Source organism: Balaenoptera ricei, chromosome 8 (assembly GCF_028023285.1).
Source record: "Balaenoptera ricei isolate mBalRic1 chromosome 8, mBalRic1.hap2, whole genome shotgun sequence".
In the NCBI taxonomy this organism is placed as follows: Eukaryota; Metazoa; Chordata; class Mammalia; order Artiodactyla; family Balaenopteridae; genus Balaenoptera; species Balaenoptera ricei.
The window spans coordinates 34,264,836-34,270,743 of NC_082646.1; the positions used below are offsets into that span (position 1 = coordinate 34,264,836).

Sequence of the window (5,908 nt, forward strand, 5' to 3'; positions counted from 1 at the left end):
TAAGTGATTAATATGTTTTTAAGCAAACTATTAAACATATGTTTTAATGTTTTATATAATTAGAGTGACATTTGTTCTGAACCAAAAATTGGGATGTATGGTACAACAAAAATTTTTAAACATTTTAAGAATTTTAAACATTTTAACTTTTAATTTTGATATCATTTTAGACTTACAGGTCATGACAGTACAGAGAGTTCCTACATACCCATTACTCAGCTTTCCCTAATGTTAACAACTCATATCACCATGGTAGAGTTGTTAAAACTTAGAAACAAACATTTGTACAATACTATTAACTAAACCACAGATTTTATTAGGATTTCAACAGTTTTTTCTGTTAATGTCCTTATTCCGTTTCAGGGTCCAACCCAAGATAATCATGTTACATTTTGTTCTGTCCTTTAGTCTCTTCTAATCTGTCACAGTTCCTTTGTTTTTTTCCTTTCCTTTCACGACCTTGATAATTTTGTAAAGTACTGGTCAGGCATTTTACAGAATGTCCTCAATTTGTCTAAGTTTGTGTGATGTGTTTCTCCGGATTATTGAGTTTATAGATTTTGGGGAAGGGTGCCACAGAAGTAATGTACCCTTCTCAGTGTGATATATTAGGGGGTACAACATATTGACATATTCTCTTACTAGTAATTTTAACCTTTATCACTTGGTTCAAGTGACAGCAGCCAGGGTCCTCTTTCCTATAAGATTACTTTTTTCCCTTTGAGATGAATAAATACTTTGGGTGAGATACTTTGAGGCTATGTAAATATTCTGCTTCTCCTTAAACTTTCCATCTGATTTTAGCATTCATTTGTGGATCTTGCTTGTAACAATTTTCTAATGGTGATTTTTCTATTTCCCTCGTTTCTCCTACATTTATTAATTGGAATTCTTTTGTAAAGAAGGTTGTTTCTTCCCTCTCATCTATTTATTCAATCATTTATGTCAGTATGGACTTATGGATATTTGTCTTATTCTTTGGGTTATAATACAATATTATCATTATTTATTTTTTTTGTTAAATTGTTCCAGTTTTGGCTATTGGAAGCACTTTTAGGTTAGTTCCTGTGTCCTTTTAAAATATTTCCATTTTTATTTACTCCAGGCCTATCTTGTATTTTCCCTGTACCAGTTCTAGAATCAATTACTTCCCCCAAAGCCCTGGTTCCTTCTATTAGAGAATAGTTTTTAGAAACCAGGATCTGAGTGTCAGGTTCTCTCAGCAGACAGAGCAAGGAAATATGCGTTATGTGTGCTGAACGATGTACACATACATATCTATATTTTTGTATCCATCTATCTGTATATATATTTTAAAACAGCATGAATTCATGTTGACTCTGACTCCCATCCAGCACCACAGGTTTTATTCTAGCTTTCCCCTTTTCTGGAAAAGGCAAAACCATAAGAACAAAAAATGGGTCAGTGGTTGCTCAGGGCTGCACAAGGGAAATTTTGGCTTGACAAATCTTCATGGTACAGTGGTGGTAGATGCACAACTCTCTGCATTTGTCAACACTCATAGAATTGTATACCACAAAAAGTGAATTTTACTGTGTGCAAATTAGAAAAAACTTTAGCCAGAACATTGGAAGAACTCAACATGGAATGCAGATCGTGATGAATAAATCTATTAAAATTAATGACATAATCACACTGAAGGGGATGGGGAAGAAAGGAGCTGACCCACATAACTTTGGAAAACAGTATATTGAGTGAATCAGTAAGACTAAAGACAAAGAGAATGGTATAAACACTGTACTTTAGTTGGTAAATTTGTTTCTCATAGGTATATGGGTTAGCAGTTATGAAACTACTTTTCATTGTGTACCAGGGTTAAACAAATTAATGCACTCATTGTGGATAATGAGAGCCAGGTTTCTTAATGCCAAAGAAAGAAGAAAGAAATAAACATTTTTGAATAAATAAAAGAATAAACATTTTTGGAATTTTTTATATAAAATGTTTATAGAGATATAAAAACTAAATCATATTTAGTTACACATTTAAAGAATTTTTTTAATTGAAAGAGATAAAATTACACGAAATTGAGAAAATCTGGTACATGTTACAAGCTATTAAAATATATGCAAGTGTGTGTGTATTTATGTATGTATACAGTGTTGTTTTCTCTAAAAGCATCAACATTTGTAGGAACACAGGCATTGCCATTCTGACTCAAACTAATGAGATTTTGTTCTTATTGGAAACAAAAATTTACCTCTATGTTTCTTGTATTGAGTGGTGTTGGTGCATTTTATTGCCAATGTGATTCATTTATTTTTAAAATTTTTACTGGAGTATAGTTGATTTATAATGTTGTGTTAGTTTCTGCTGTACAGCAAAGCGAAGCAGTTATACATATGCATATATCATTCTTTTTTAGATTCTTTTCCCATATAGGTCATCACAGAGTATTGAGTAGAGTTCCCTGTGCTACACAGTAGGTCCTTATTAGTTATCTATTTTATATATAATAGCAAGTATATGTCAATCCCAATCTCCCAATTTATCCCTCCCCCCCTTTCCCCTCTGGTAACCACAAGATTGCTTCTACATCTGTGACTATTTCTGTTTTGTAAATAAATTCATTTGTACCATTTTTTTTTAGATTCCACATATAAGTGATATCATATGATATTTGTCTTTCTCTGTCTGACTTAACTTTGCTCAGTATGACAATCTCTAGGTCCATCCATGTTGCTGCAAATGGCATTTTCATTCTTTTTTATGGCTGAGTAATATTCCATTGTGTGTGTGTGTGTGTGTGTGTGTGTGTGTGTGTATATATATATATATATATATATATATATATATATATATACCACATCTTCTTTATCCATTCTTCTGTTGATGGACATTTAGTTTGCTTTTATGTCCTGGCTATTGTAAGTAGTGTTGAAATGAACATTGGGGTGAATATATCTTTTTTTTTTTTTAAAACATCTTTATTGGAGTATAATTGCTTTACAATGGTGTGTTAGTTTCTGCTTTATAACAAAGTGAATCAGCTATACATATACATATATCTAACAAAGTGAATCAGCTATACATATACATATATCCCCGTATCTCCTCCCTCTTGTGTCTCCCTCCCACCCTCCCTACCCAACCCCTCTAGCTGGGCAAGCATGTATCTTTTTGGATTAAGATTTTCTCCAGGAATGGGATTGCTGGATCATTTGGTAGTTCTATTTTGAGTTTTTTAAGGAACCTCCATACTGTTCTCCATAATGGCTGTACCAATTTACATTCTCACCAACAGTGTAGGAGGGTTCCCTTTTCTCCAAACCCTCTCCAGCATTTATTGTTTGTAGATTTTTTGATATGGCCATTCTGACCAGTGTGAGGTGATACCTCATTGTAGTTTTGATTTGCATTTCTCTAATAATTAGTGATGTTGAGCATCTCTTAATGTGCTTTGCCAACATGGATTTAAAATGAGGTTATGGTAATCCTCTTTGATGCCAATTTTATTTTAATATTACATATATATACTTCCCAGTATGATTTTATTTATATAAATGCTCAAAATGGACTAATTAAATCTCTGGTGACAGAATAGCAATTATCTTTGGGGTGTAATGTGTAATACTTCTGGGGTGCTAGTAATGTTCCATATCTTAATCTAGGTGGTGGTTACTTCATAAAATTTTATCAAGATATATATGATATATACATGATTTGTTCCCCCTTTATATATGTGTTATATTTTAATTAAAACATTTGCTTAGAAAATTTCCAGACTCATGCTTGGACAGTTCAAATATCCAAATGTGTTTCCATGCTCTTGTAAGCAAGTGATCCTCTCTGATGGTGATTTTAAAGATAAACCTGTCTAAATTTCCCTTATCAGTTATTAGAAGCTCTGCCTCCTACAGGTGTGTCTAAATTTTCTTTTCATTATTTTTTCAAATCCCTTTATTTATTTAAATTTATTTATGTATTTGGCTGCATTGGATCTTCTTTGCTGCATGCAGGCTTTCTCTATTTGTGGCGAGTTGGGGCTACTCTTCGTTGCGGTGTGTGGGCTTCTCGTTGTGGTGTGTGGGCTTCTCATTGCGGTGGCTTCTCTTGCTGTGGAGCATGGGCTCTAGACATGCGGGCTTCAGTAGTTACAGCATGCAGGCTCAGTAGTTGTGGCTCGTGGGCTTTAGAGCGCAGGCTCAGTAGTTGTGGTGCACGGGCTTAGTTGCCCCACAGCATGTGGGATCTTCCTGGACCAGGGATCGAACCTGTGTCCCCTGCACTGGCAGGTGGATTCTTAACCACTGCACCACTAAGGAAGTCCCTTTTTGATTTTTTGATATCCTTTGCCTAAGAGATTACTATATCTTGTAGTGAGTTTTATAAGTTTATTCATTGAGGAAAGTGATGCTTTCTTTGATTCTTCTAAATTTATTTTCTCAATTTGAAAGAGAATTCTTTTTCCCTAAAACTTAAAACTCAGTGTGATAAGGCATTTTTCTTTCTTACATTATTTAAAAATATATATACTATCACATTCTCACTGTCTTCACTTTTGTAGCATGCAAAATGTTATTCTCTTTCACTTTAATTCAAAAGGAACCTCTACTCTTTGTCCTTCTACTCTTCTCACTTCTAATGAACCCACTCTGGATCTAAAATTCTAATATTTATTTTTGGGGGAGTTATGGCCAGTATCGCACAGTGATTCTAGTTGTACTGCAGTTTCATAAAAGGACAATGTCATAATGTATTAGTAAAGTACAAATCTTATCCTGCTTTACCAGCTTACTAGTGAGGCTGTTTTGGCCTAGCCTGACTTTGGATTTTAACTATTTTTAACTATCCTTGTTTGTAGAGGCATTCTTTGATGCACAAATGAAAGGAATTAAAGTTAGGGATTATTAAATGTTGAGTTGGTTTGGCATGTAGGATGCTGTTGAATACATCTACAGTAGCATATATATACAAGTCTTTGTCTTAAAAAAAACCCCACAAATTTTCATTTGAGATGTTTGGAATACTTCACAAACATCATGGCACACCCATTTGGCCTGCTTACCCCATTGGAACATCATTTTGTTTTATTTATTTATTTATTTGTTTGTTGACTGTAGAACAGCCTTTATTGTTTGCAATGCAATGTGGAAGAGGAGGGGATACCACAACTCTGGCTCCTAGGGCAGCTCCACAGATCTGAAATCAAAGAAAGTGTGAGTACCCCAGGAAGGAGCCTGCTGAACCCTGGTTTTGCCCTGCTCCTTGGAGCCCGGTGTCCGGGCACTTGAGGTTAGAACCCACGGACTGGAAGCCTGCCGTGCCAAAGATGTGACACCGGAAAGGCCGGAGCCCTTTCCCTCAACCTCCATACATTACTGGGACTGAGAGGAATGTCATTTAATAAATGACATCACAATTCACAAAATTGTATTGATGGCATAAAAAAAAGTCCCAAAATATTTACTAGTAGAGGCATGCAAGTTTCTATTTTTTAAAATCTGAGCTCTAAATTTTCCCTTGCCTTCCTAAATTCTGCTCTTATACACCCCAAATAAGATGGTACAAAATGCTTCTTCTTTCAGTTGGTCATGACCTTGGGTGGCTTTAACTGTCTCTGGATTATGGTAACAGAATAATGGTTCACCAAAAATAGTCACATTCTAATCCCCATAACTCATGACTATGTTATGTAAAATGCTGTATTAGTTTCCTATTGTGATGTAACAAAATACCACAAACTTAGTGTCTTAAGACAATATAAATTTGTTACTTAGTTATAAAGATCAGAAATCTAAAATGGGTTTCTGTGGCCTAGAATCAAGGTGTTGATAGGACTGTTACTTCTGTAGGCTCTAGGGCAGAATTTGTTTCCTTACCTTTTCTTGCTTTTAGAGGCGACCTATATTCCTAAGGGTGTGGTCCCCTCCTCCATCTTCAAAAC

At 34.8% G+C, this 5,908-nt stretch overlaps 1 non-coding gene across 1 annotated transcript; it reads right to left on the minus strand.

Moving 5' to 3' along the window:
- Nucleotides 1-5,237: 5,237 nt before the first annotated feature.
- LOC132371217 (small nucleolar RNA SNORA57) lies at nucleotides 5,238-5,356 on the minus strand. Its single transcript, XR_009504835.1, has one exon. It is a non-coding gene; the product is annotated as a small nucleolar RNA SNORA57 (small nucleolar RNA).
- Nucleotides 5,357-5,908: the final 552 nt, after the last annotated feature.